This window comes from Rhinoderma darwinii, chromosome 9, assembly GCF_050947455.1.
Source record: "Rhinoderma darwinii isolate aRhiDar2 chromosome 9, aRhiDar2.hap1, whole genome shotgun sequence".
NCBI classification, from domain to species: domain Eukaryota; kingdom Metazoa; phylum Chordata; class Amphibia; order Anura; family Rhinodermatidae; genus Rhinoderma; species Rhinoderma darwinii.
The window spans coordinates 83,954,783-83,968,095 of NC_134695.1; the positions used below are offsets into that span (position 1 = coordinate 83,954,783).

General features: G+C 44.9%; 1 long non-coding RNA gene across 1 annotated transcript in view; it reads right to left on the bottom strand.

Moving 5' to 3' along the window:
• Nucleotides 1–13,313, bottom strand: part of LOC142661110 (uncharacterized) — a 67,918-nt gene that overhangs the window by 1,891 nt on the left and 52,714 nt on the right. The window lies entirely within an intron of this gene.

Genomic DNA, 13,313 nt, shown 5'->3' on the forward strand with positions numbered 1-13,313 from the left:
CAGGATATGCCATAAAAGTCTGATAGATGTGGGTCCCACCTCTGTGACCTGAACCTATCTCTAGAATGCGCCCCCTAAACCTCGTTCTAGGTTACACGGCTCTACCTGCCTCACGGGACCCATCCTGGTTAGGTGGTCGGGAGTTACGGAAACAGCGTAGCACGGCGAGCACACTGCTGTTTCCGAAACGGCTAACCAGGAAGTGGATGGGAGGCAGCGCAGCCGAGCCCAGCAAGCCAAAACGGAGATTAGGGGGCCCGTTCTAGAGATAGGTGCGAGTCCTAGAGGTGGGACCCACATTTATCAGACTTTTATGCCATAAATGTCCAAGATGGGGAAAACCCCTCAAAAAAATCTCATCCACACGCTGCGTAAAATTTCAGAGCAGAAATTGAACTGTGGTGGGTATTTTTCGGACAGTAGCAGGTCAATTTCTGCTGCAGAAAGGACAGAATTGCTGCATTTATCAGAGGAGACGTCACCACCCCCCAGCATTGAGAAAAACGCAGCAAAATATGCACCATTTTCTGCAGTAAAGAAACGCAGGAAATGGCGCTGGTTTTCCATGGCGGAATGTCTGCTAGTTTTAACTGAATTTTCTGCAGCAATTCCGTTAGGTGTGGACAAGCCCTTACTGCTGGACACTTACACCTTTGATAGACCTATATAAATCCTATATGCATTGACGCTTTCTATGGGAAGATTTCAGCTCTACTTGTCAACACAATGTTTAGCTTGTACTGGAAACACTGGGATTCAGATGAAATTGTGCAGAGAAAACGTCGGTATTGCTAGTGTTTCCCTGGGTAAATTAGATGTTCTCCTTATAATTTCTACTCCTTCTCACTAAATGATAGACTGACATAGACATGACCAGGACCGCTCTGATCACGATTCCTGTTTCTTTCCCATGAAAAGAATGATTATTGGGATTACTGGTATTTTGAAGAGCAGAGATAGAACTGGAATGAGTCATTATCAGAGAGTATAATTATTATATATTACTTTGTTAGTGATGACCGGGGATAATGTAGGGAGGAAAATGCAGACAAGTGAGAGGTCACATGTTGAATGATAGCGGAAGGCGCAGAGCCCCAGCAGCACAGAGTATTTCAGACAAGTGATGTACTGATGTTATCGGGGGCAGTGATCTGTCCACTGGTAATAATGTGGAAAGGAATGGAGGCAAGTAAGTGGTCCCACAAAATAGTGCAATAGACTGATAGGATATAACTCCTTATTAAAATGAAGCCAACGCAGTGATCAGCTGTTATCGCCAGGGTAAACCGCGTCTACATGAAAGACCGTCCGCACAGGAGCCTCTATTACAGGGCGGCTTGCCATTCTGGCACATAGAGGGGGTTCCCAACCGAGGTTGTTGTTTTTCTAAGTCTCTATTTTTGCGGCGTAATCGCTTCGATTCCGCTGCAAAATTCGCAACACTTGGGTGTTTGTTGCGGGTTTTAGATCACCATTGAATTCAATGGGGAAAACCCACAACAAAATAGCGGCGATTCCGCAAACCCAATTGACACGCTGAGGCTTAAAAACCTGCACCGCAGGTCAATTTGTGTGTGGAATCTCCACATATCACATACGCAGCGTGTGGATGAGATTTCTTGAAATCTCATCCACTCCTCTGCTACTGTATTATACTGCGAATTTACACCACGTGTTGGCTAGCCCTATAAGGGTATGTTCACACGCTAGAGTAAAAACGTCTGAAAATACAGAGCTGTTCAAGGGAAAACATCTGATTTTCAGAAGTTTTTGAAGCCACTCGTGATTTTCGTGGCGTTTTTTGCTGTGTTTCTACGGCCGTTTTTGGAGCTTTTTCCAATAGAGTCTATGAAAAACAGCTCCAAAACCGTCCCAAGAAGTGTCCTGCACTTCTTTTCCGCGGCCGTTTTTTTACGTGCCCGCTTTTCAAAACGGCCGTGTAAAAAAACGGCCCATCGGAACAGAATGCCGTTTTCCCCATTGATTTCAATGGGCAGATGTTTGGAGGCGTTCTGCTAATTTTTCATCCGTTTTCAGCCGTTTACTCCCCAAAAAACAGCCAAAAATAAGCCGTGTGAATATACCCTAAGACAAGACAAGCAAAACTTATTTTACCCTGGTGGGAGCACTTTTTGGAACTTTAAAAAAATAAATAATCCTAGGCAGTGTGAACATACCCTTACTCTGTAGGTTTTCCGCACGAAAATCTGCATGGCAAATCTGCACGTAATATGCATCATGTGTTTCTGGCCTAAAGTGGCACTAAACCTAAATCATGCAGCTTACTAAAAGAACTGCTCCACAAACATGGATATTTATACTTGTAGCGGTTCTCGGCACTGGAGAATAGATATATGACAAAGTATTGATCATGGGGGAGCGGGGAGTTTTACGGACTTCTTGTCACTCATCCAAATGATAAACAATAGACGGTCTTTCCCTTAGGCTTTATTCAGACGAACGGGAATTACGTCCGTGCAACGCGCGTGATTTTCACGCGCGTCGCACGGACCTATATTAGTCTATGGGGCCGTGCGGACATGTGCGTGATTTTTACTTAGCGTGAGTCCGCTGAAAAAAAGTCACGACATGTCCGTTCTTTCAGCGTTTTGCGCGAATCACGCACCCATTGAAGTCAATGGGTGCGTGAAAACCATGCATGCCGCACGGAAGCACTTCCGTATGAACTGCGTGATTCGCGCAACAGCTGTCAAAAGGATGAATGAAAACAGAAAAGCACCACATGCTTTTCTGTTTACAAACATCCAAATGGAGTGTCATAATGATGGTGGCTGCGCGAAAATCACGCAGCCGCGCATCATACGCTGCAGCCACACGGAGCTGTTAAGTGTTTTTTGCGCACGCAAAACGCCGCGTTTTTGCATGCGCAAAAACGCCACGCTCGTGTGAACCCAGCCTTAGTCTGAAATAACTGATAACAGGGTGCAATGGACTTAAAGAGGCTCTGTCACCAGATTTTGCAACCCCTATCTGCTATTGCATGTGATCGGCGCTGCAATGTAGATTACAGTAACGTTTTTATTTTTAAAAAACGAGCATTTTTGGCCAAGTTATGACCATTTTTGTATTTATGCAAATGAGGCTTGCAAAAGTCCAAGTGGGCGTGTATTATGTGCGTACATCGGGGCGTTTTTACTTCTTTTACTAGCTGGGCGTTAGGAATGGGAGTGTATGATGCTGACGAATCAGCATCATCCACTTCTCTTCAGAACGCCCAGCTTCTGGCAGTGCAGACACACAGCGTGTTCTCGAGAGATCACGCTGTGACGTCACTCACTTCCTGCCCCAGGTCCTGCATCGTGTCGGCCATATCGGCACCAGAGGCTACAGTTGATGCTGCTGCAGAATCAACTGTAGCCTCTGGTGCCGATGTGTCCTCGCTCGTCCGACACGATGCAGGACCTGGGGCAGGAAGTGAGTGACGTCACAGCGTGATCTCTCGAGAACACGCTGTGTGTCTGCACTGCCAGAAGCTGGGTGTTCTCAAGAGAAGTGGTTGACACTTCTCGTCAGAACGCCCAGCTAGTAAAAGAAGTAAACACGCCCCGATGTACGCACATAATACACGCCCAGTTGTACTTTTACTTTAAACACGCCCACTTGGACTTTTGCAAGCCTCATTTGCATAAATACAAAAATGGTCATAACTTGGCCAAAAATGCTCGTTTTTAAAAAATAAAAACGTTACTCTTATCTCCATTGCAGCGCCGATCTGCTGCAATAGCAGATAGGGGTTGCAAAATCTGGTGACAGAGCCTCTTTAAGCCCCATGTTTTTGGCCTACGTTTAGTGTATACACCGGGTATATTTGTCTTCAAGCCATCTAGTTTAGAGATGAATCCCACCAAATAATAACATCTCTGTAGTATTCTGCGAATACTTGAGTTCCCAGACGGGGTTCCCCCCCCCCCCCCCCAGGAATACCAGATTGTTTCTCACTGCAGTCCTGACCTGCCAGTGACCGAGATCTGTCTGCGGCTGAGGGTTTTTTTTTTTTATATAGCAATTGAAATTCCCTTGAAACGTAGATTTATTATATACACGGATATCAGGGACATGAATTGTTTTGTGTTATCAGGAACCTTACAGAATAGTAATAGAAAGAGATAAATACAGAAAGGTTTTATATTTTCTTCTGTAGATCTATGAAAAAGCTTCAGGGCACAGAGTTTGCAGTCTGATGATTCTGTCTGCAGCGGTTTTTCCTAATTTATGATCTGAAAGATGAAACTGTAGTGGAGATGGATTTAAAAAAAAACACGCGTGTAAATAAATAATGACGCAGTTGCTGCCCAGAGCGGCCAATAATCGTACAGATTTCTAATGTTATAAAGACATGTTCGGATTTGGGATTGACGAGGGACTAGGTCCTGAAAAAAATAAAGGGACACAAGCTTTCTATTGAGCGTCATTCCCAATCGGCTCCTGATGGCTTTTCTCAGCAGCACTGGACTGTCCACGGGATATGCTCTGGTTTTATAAATCTCACCCATAGGGGAGATTCACACGAACGTTGCGTTTTTGCGCGCGCAAACAACGCAGCGTTTTGCGAGCGCAAAAACCATTTGACAGCTGCGTGTGTCATGCGTGTCTGATGCGCGGCTGCGTGATTTTCGCGCAGCCGGCATCATAGAGATGAGGCTTGTCAACGCCCGTCACTGTCCAAGGTGCTGAAAGAGCTAAATCTTTCAGCACCCTCGACAGTGAATGCCGAACACAACAGCGAAAAACCTGTAAAAAAAAAAGATAAAGTTCCTACTTACCGAGAACTTCCCGGCCGTTGCCTTGGTGACGCGTCCTTGGTGACGCGTCCTTGGTGACGCGCCTCTCTTGACATCGGGCCCCACCTCCCTGGATGACGCAGCAGTCCAAGTGACCGCTGCAGCCTGTGATTGGCTGCAGCCTGTGCTTGGCCTGTGATTGGCTGGAGCTGTCACTTGAACTGAAGTGTCATCCCGGGAGGTCGGACTGCAGGAAGGAGACAGGAGTAATCGGTAAGTTAGAACCTCGTTGTTTTTTTACAGGTTAATGTATTTTGGGATCGCAAGTCACTGTCCATGGTGCTGAAACAGTTTAACTCTTTCAGTACCATGGACAGTGACTATCTCCTGACGTCGCGTACCGATAATTTTTTTGCCGGGATCGGCCAAAACGAGTTTGGCCGAACCCGGTGAAGTTCGGTACGCTTGTCCCGCTTCGCTCATCGCAAAGACACTCCGTTTGGATGTTCGGAAACAGAAAAGCACGTGGTGCTTTTCGGTTTTCATTCATCCTTTTCACTGCTGTTGCGCGAATCACGCTCGTCCCACGGAAGTGCTTCCGTGTGGTGCGCGTGATTTTCACGCACCCATTGACTTCAATGGGTGCGTGATGCGCGAAATACGCAGAGTTTTTGAACCTGTCGCGCTTTTTGCGCAGCAGACAAACGCTGCGCAAAAAGCACGGACTGTCTGTACTGCCCCATAGACTTGTATTGTCCATGCGTGCCGCGTGAAAACCACGCGGCCCGCACGGACCGAATACACGCTCGTGTGAATCCCCCCATATGCTCACTAAGGGCCCATTCACACGAACGTGAATCATGAAACACACAGCACACGGCCCCATTCATTCCAATGGGGCCGTTCACACATGCAGGAGTTTTCATGCAGCGAGAGTCCGTTGCGTGAAACTCACTACATGTCCTATATTGGTGTGTTTTCACGCACCTAGCCGGCCAATGAAGCCAATGGGTGCGTGAAAACCACGGACAGAATACTGATGCACATCCATGTGCTGTCCGTGTTTTACACATCAATTACATAAAAAAAAAAGTGCTTGCGAGTGCGTGAAAAACACATGCCACCCGCAAAGCACACTGATGCATAATGCAACGCACACGGACAGATTTACGCGCATAAATCTGTCACGCATGTGTGAATGTATCCTAAGAGTATGTTCACACGCGCAAGTAAAAACAGCTGAAAATTTCTTAGCTGTTTTCAGAGAAAACAGCCTCTGATTTTCAGCCACCGTTTTTGAAGCTGAAAACGTTTATTTCAGACTTTTTTGCAGACGTTTTTGGGGCTGTTTTTCTAATGACACTGTGAAAAACAGCTCCAAAAACAGCTCAAGAAATGACATCAATGTGGCTACAGCTAACGGTTTGCTGACTCCGCCTACTTGGGCCGGCCCCATCCACAACATGGGGCCACATTTAGATATTTTTACAGGGCCACTTTAAGCTCCCAACCCACCCCTGTATGCTCCTTTTTTTTATGCAGCGGTTTTTACGTGATGTTTTTTAAAGCAGCGCCCAAAAAAACAACTGCTGTTTTTCCCCATTGATATCAATGGGCAGATGTTTGTAGGCGTTCATCTACTGTTTTTCAGGCGTATTTCGAGGTGTTTACGCCCCGAAATACGCCCGAAAACTCTGCGTTTGAACATACCCTAAATCTGGTTTAAGCATTCTATTTGTACTGTAACCAAACACAATGGGAGAGATTTAGTATACACCCTAGAGCATAGTATATCCCCCTATTTCGCATATCCAGTAAGGGGAGCCATCACCCATGTAGTGTAGGAATAGTCTCCTTAGGCCTCCTTCACACAGGGCTTTTGTCTGGTTTTTTAAACTTCATGAAAAAAAATAAATGCCAAAATACCAGAGGTTTTTAAATGTATCATGCATTTTTAGTGTCATTTATTGATGTTTTAGGGTATGTTCACACAGGGCAGATATATGCTGCGTAAAAGCACACAGCGTAGCCACCCTGGTCGCCGCAAGGAATTCCGTCCGAAAAACCGCACCAAATTGTGGTGCAGTTTTTCGTCTGGAATGTCTGCTGCAGAAAACTTCACGTAAAAAAACAAAAAACGTTTCATACATGCCCATAGCCATGGCGACGCTTCCCTCTGCATCCTGCAAGTCGGCCTCCTGGGATGACGTTTTGTCCCATGTGACTGCTGAAGCCTGTGATTGGCTGCAGTGGTCGAATGGGATGAAAGGTCATCCCAGGAGGCTGCCCTGGACGAAGAAGCACAGGATTCTGGGTAAGTATAAGATTTTTTATTTTTTTTTCTGGGTTGCGATTTGTTTCGAGCAATTGACATGCTGCGGATTTTTAAAAAAAATGAAAAAAAAAATTCTGAGCGTTTTTCCGCTTATCATTTATGCATCGTGTGGGTGAGATTTGTTCAAATCTCATCCACTCTGCTGCTACTGTATTATGCTGCAGAATTTCTGCTATGAAATCCGTTGTGGAAAATCTGCAGTAGTTATGCTACGTGTGAACCCGGCCTTATAGTGAAGCCTATGAAGAAAAATTTCAGAAAAATCACCATACTGACCCCAAAAATGTCAAAAAACCAACAACTCTGTGTATGTAGGCATTCTCATGTTTTACTATAGACTTTAAACCTACATCTGGCCGCAGTGTTTCCCCCCCTAAACAATGTAAACAGACCTAAGAGGAGGTAATACATGTACTATATTATAACATATTGCACACATTTTTTTTTATATACATATACATTTTGATAAAACAGACCCCCAACCCGCAGCAAAGCCCCCATAATCCTTATTGGCATCTACAATTTTAATATTGCTGTCGGGGAATAAGTGTAGGGTTTGTTGCTTTTGACAGCGTCTTCATGGATGTGATGGAAAATGTCAACCCAAACTAACAGAGTTCTGATTGGATCACCCTGCTTGAAAAGGGGTCCAGTCGTGCAGGTCACCAATTTAATGGCTCGAAATGTTTGGTCTGACACCTGCGACTCTTAGGGCAGATACAGACGAACGTTGCGTTTTTGCGCGCGCAAACAACGCTGCGTTTTGCGCGCGCAAAAAACATTTGACAGCTGCGTGTGTCATCCGTGTCTGATGCGCGAAAATCACGCAGCCGCCATCATAGAGATGAGGCTAGTCGACGCCCGTCACTGTCCAAGGTGCTGAAAGAGCTAACTCTTTCAGCACCCTCGACAGTGAATGCCGAACACAATATCGAAAAACCTGTTGAAAAAAAAGAAAAAGTTCGTACTTACCGAGAACTTCCCGGCCGTTGCCTTGGTGACGCGTCCTTGGTGACGCGCCTCTCGACATCGGGCCCCACCTCCCTGGATGACGCGCCAGTCCATGTGACCGCTGCAGCCTGTGCTTGGCCTGTGATTGGCTGGAGCTGTCACTTGGACTGAATTGTCATCCCGGGAGGTCAGACTGGAGGAAGACGCCGGGAGTTATCGGTAAGTCAGAACTTCAGTTTTTTTTCTACAGGTTCATGTATACTGGGATCGGAAGTCACTGTCCATGGTGCTGAAACAGTTTAACTCTTTCAGCACCATGGACAGTGACTATCCCCTGACGTCGCGTACCGATAATTTTTTTGCCGAGTTCGGCCGAACCCGGTGAAGTTCGGTTCGCTTGTCCGGCTTCGCTCATCGCAAAGACACTCCGTTTGGATGTTCAGAAACAGAAAAGCACGTGGTGCTTTTCTGTTTACATTCATCCTTTTGACAGCTGGTGCGCTGTTTCAGTCGGTTCGCACGGAAGTGCTTCCGTGCAACCTGCGTGGTTTTCACGCACCCATTGACTTCAATGGGTGCGTGATGCGCGAAATACGCAGTTATTGAACCTGTCGCGCTTTTTGCGCAGCAGACAAACGCTGCGCAAAAAGCACGGACTGTCTGTACTGCCCCATAGACTTGTATTGGTCCATGCGTGCCGCGTGAAAACCACGCGGCCCGCACGGACCGAATACACGCTCGTGTGAATCCCCCCTTATGCAATTGTCAAAAAGTCCCAGCATCCCATGAAAGATGAATGCTGCCTGGCCATGCTGAGAGTTGTAGTTACTTTCACAACAGCTGGAGAATCGCAGGTTTCAGACTACGGTTTTAGTTATTATTCTGTTGGCTTTATCAGGATAAAAGGATAATCTATCACAGTGGACTCCAGCTATTGTGAAACTACAACTCTCAGCAGATGGGTTAGCACTGCCATATTTGAAAAGTTTAAATTGGATTTTCTGTCTGTCACCTTTAGGCCGGATTCACACGGGCGTGTGCGTTATGCGCGTGCAAAAAACGTGTTGTTTTGCGCGCTCAAAAGGTACATAACAGCTCCGTGTGGCAGCAGCATATGATGCGTGGCTGTGTGATTTTCGCGCAGCCGCCATCATTATGACACTCTGTTTACGTTGTGCTTTTCTGTTTTCATTCATAGTTTTGACTACTGTAGCGCGAATCACGCGTGGCACATGAAAGTGCTTCCGTGTGCCGTGCGCGGTTTTCACGCACCCATTGACTTCAATGGGTGCGTGATGCACGAAAAACGGCCAAATATAGGACATGTCGTGAGTTTTACGCAGCGGACACACGCTGCGTGAAAATCACTGACAGTCTGCACTGCCCCATAGACTAACATAGGTCTGTGCGAGGCGCGTGAAAATCACTGACAGTCTGCACTGCCCCATAGACTAACATAGGTCCATGCGAGGCGCGTGAAAATCACGCGCGTAGCACAGACGTATTATACGTTCGTCTGAATAAGCCCTTACCTTAATTTATACTATACACATTAAAAAGTGTTGAAACATGTTGTACACTATAATGTCCACCATGGGGCGCTATAACTCCACACTGAAGAGAGAGCTTGTCCTTTTAAATTACCAGGAGCTAACATTGACTAATGACCAGATTAAACAGCATGATACTCATCAAATCTTATCTGTGACCCGCATGAAATGTGCCAGCATGCGCTTATATTAATAGCCCAAGTCTGGTCTACACGCTAATATCATCACAATACTCCATATGTATTAATTGCAGAGTGAGACTTGATTCAATTACATTTGTAACTCTGTGGTTGCAAGTTACAGCATGGGGCTTATGTATTCTTTACCATGTAGGTTGTGTATGTAAAATCCCTTTAACCCCTTCCCGCTTTGGCCACTTTTGACCTTCCTGACAGAGCCTCATTTTTCAAATCTGACGTGTCACTTTATGTGGTAATAACTTCCTTAATGTTTTCACCTATCCAAGCGATTCTGAGAATGTTTTCTCGTGACACATTGGAATTTATGTTACTGGCAAAATTTGCTCGATACATTCAGTATTTAATAGTGAAAAACACCAAAATGTAGCGAAAAATTTCAAAAATTAGCATTTTTCTAAATTTAAATGTATCTGCTTGTTAGACAGGCAGTTATACCACACAAAACTGTTGCTAATTAAAGGGATTTTCCCACAAGGGACATTTATGACATATCCACAGGATATGTAATAAATGCCAGATAGATGCGGGTCCCACCTCTGGGACTCGCACCTATCTCTAGAACGGGGCCCCCTAAACTCCATTCTACCTCTTTGTGTGTTGGCTGATTTCCGACCATGAAGGTGAAAACAGTGTAGTTGGCTGAGCTACGCTGTTTTCGTAAGCCTCATAGAACTGAATGGCAGTTACGGAAACAGTGTAGCTCAGCGAGCTATGCTGTTTTCGTAACTCCCGACCATAAACTCGGAAAGTGGCCGGGAGACAGCGTTAGCACCAAAAGCTAGAACGGGGTTTAGGGTCCCCGTTCTAGAGATGAGTGCTGTTCCCACAGCATACGGATGAGATTCACGCTTGTCTGAATGAGCCCTAACAGGAAATAATAAGAAAAGCTTCATTTCATATAAGGCTTGGTTCACACTGAGTTTTTTACAGGAGGAAATTCTGCCTCAAAATTCAGTTTGGAAGTTTCAGGCAGATTTTCCTCTGCCTGCACGCCGATTTTCGCGGCGTACGCCGTGAAATACGCTTTCTCTGCCGTCAGAGGCGTAATCGCGTGAAAACCGCCCCCACCTCCTATTGAAATCAATGGGAGGCATTTTCGGCCATTTTTTGCGGAGCAGTTTTCGCGCCAAAAAACTAGTCAAAAAACTCAGTGTGAACCCAGCCTAACAAATCATTTTGCAACATTTTCCCCCTCTACTTTTTTGCCTGCACCCCTGTGTTAATAAAAGAAGGAATTTTCCACTTGGATTGCACATATCTCTGTGCCTAAGGGACATGTCCAGGGCTGATGCAGTTGGATATTCTGATTCTCAGGCTAATCCCAGGGGCTTCTTTGAGGTTATCTATCTATTACATCTTGTTTGCTTTTACTTCAATTTCCCTCAGTTTTGGCAAAATGTGCGCTGGGTATTCTGGCGAGTTTCCAAGCTCCGTCTGTACTCTGCAGCTGACTTCTGTTAACAAATGGGCTGCAAAGTATGAGGGTCCGGGATTCTGACGCTGACTTGTACACAGCGCTGTTACCAGGGGGCTCTACTTGATTGTCCTGCATATTTGTTGCCATCCCAGACAATATAAATTCGCCATATTTAAAGAATAACAATCCATAAAATATATGTTAATATATTGAAATCAATATGAGGCATTTTTGGCAGTTTTTTTGGCAGTTTTTTTGGCACGGTTTCCAATGCGGTTTCTGTGTCAAAACAGCGCCAAAAAACTCAGTGTGAACAGGGTCTAAAAGCTTTATCTGGACTTGCTTTATCTTTACTTATCACCGAAAAGCAACATCACATTCCTCCAAACTGTATGTGAGGTCGCTCTCTATAGCAGGAATACATCACTGTGCAATTAGCATGATACGTCAGTGCACCTCTACATTAATCTTATATACTGCTGCTGTTCTCTCTTGTATAGCATACAGGGCCTATGAGCCCCCCCCCCCCTCCCTCCTCAAAGCAATAAAGGCCTAGTTAACATTGCACCGTATAGTCACAGCATTGACTATCTGTAAATAACTAGGCTAATGTTAACCAATCACAAGAGCAATTCATTGCTTATATTGGATAGAATTGTAACAAACCCTCAGCTATGAAAATCATTATGTCTGTTTGGATTTATGCCTCTGGATGCAAATAAGAATGTTTTTCACTCAGTGACGGTAAGCAGAGATTTTGAAATAGTGACAAATCAAAACACACTGTATATTATTAGGTTGCAGAACTTTTATTATACAAGGATTAATTTCATTTACATAAGTCTAGACAAGCCTTTTATTCTGACTTTACCCAGAAGTTAGTGTCGTTTTCATTCCAATAAATAGAAAAGACAGGTTTTTAAGGGATGCTACAAAAACAATCCAGAATAAAACGCTTGAATGTTTTAGAAACAGCTTGACCAGCTCTGCCAAGAGAATTTGGAAAGGCATGAAGCGAGTTCCTCGTTCCAGATGTCGGAATCCATTGAAAGTTTGTGTAAGAAGATGAAAGTACAAGCAAGGCCTGACATGACTGATTATTTTATTACACACAGCTCAGTGACACTTCCACAGGAGGGGCCGCTGTCATGTAAGGAGCAGCAGGCCGTTCACTGTCACCTAGGCAGGCTGGCACATGTGGTGCTAAATAAGTTCTCTGCAGCCAAGTAACAGGATTTTCTCTTCTGTTGCTCTATGTGGGGGATCAGTCCTGTATCTTCTCATGCCAGTATATTATTAATCTAACAGCCCATTCCTGGTGACTGGAAGCCATACATTCTGTTTTACATATTGCTGAAGAATATACTTCCCCGGGTAGAAAATTAGGGTCATTGTAATCTGTCCTGCCCTACTCTTGCCCACACATCGTTTTCTCTCTAATCCGTGAGCCTTCAATTATTCATCACATCTGTGCAGTTATTTCTCTGGTGCAGACAAATGGGATAATTAAAGGTATATGTTACAAAGATGCAGCCCTAAATTGCTTTGGGTTCCCATAAAGAGGAGGGCGCAGCTTCAGTCATGTCTCCCTTCTCCATAGGGGGTGTGAAGCTGCAGTGTAAATGTATACAATATGTATGCAATATATTCTGTTATGACTAAAGGAAACAATGTATCAATATACTTGATATTTTGGTGCAGCTTTGATTTAGAAAATACAACATTGTAAACTGTTGATCACTCAACCACTGCAGCACATACAGCAATGACTTTCTGTGCCAATGTGTAAAATGAAAACAATAGGATCAGTGGGAAAAACATCCTTCCTGACCTGTGAAAACTTTCCCCTCAGCACATTTTATTAGAGGAACCTTGTTTCTGTTTAATCCCTGCTGCTCGGACTGTTGGTCCCACACCAAAAGGTGCAATAACAGTCAATAAGGGACACATGAAACCACTGAGGGATGTTTGTTCCTATTGATGGGAAGCTTGCCTATAATGCTAAAGTTAAAAAATGTCTGATAAAAGGGGTTTGCCCAGGATTGGGCCCCCAGCACACAGCCGTAGCACATCTTATGTGTGTACAGTCCGTGATGACACTCCGCGGTCGGTGCGTGC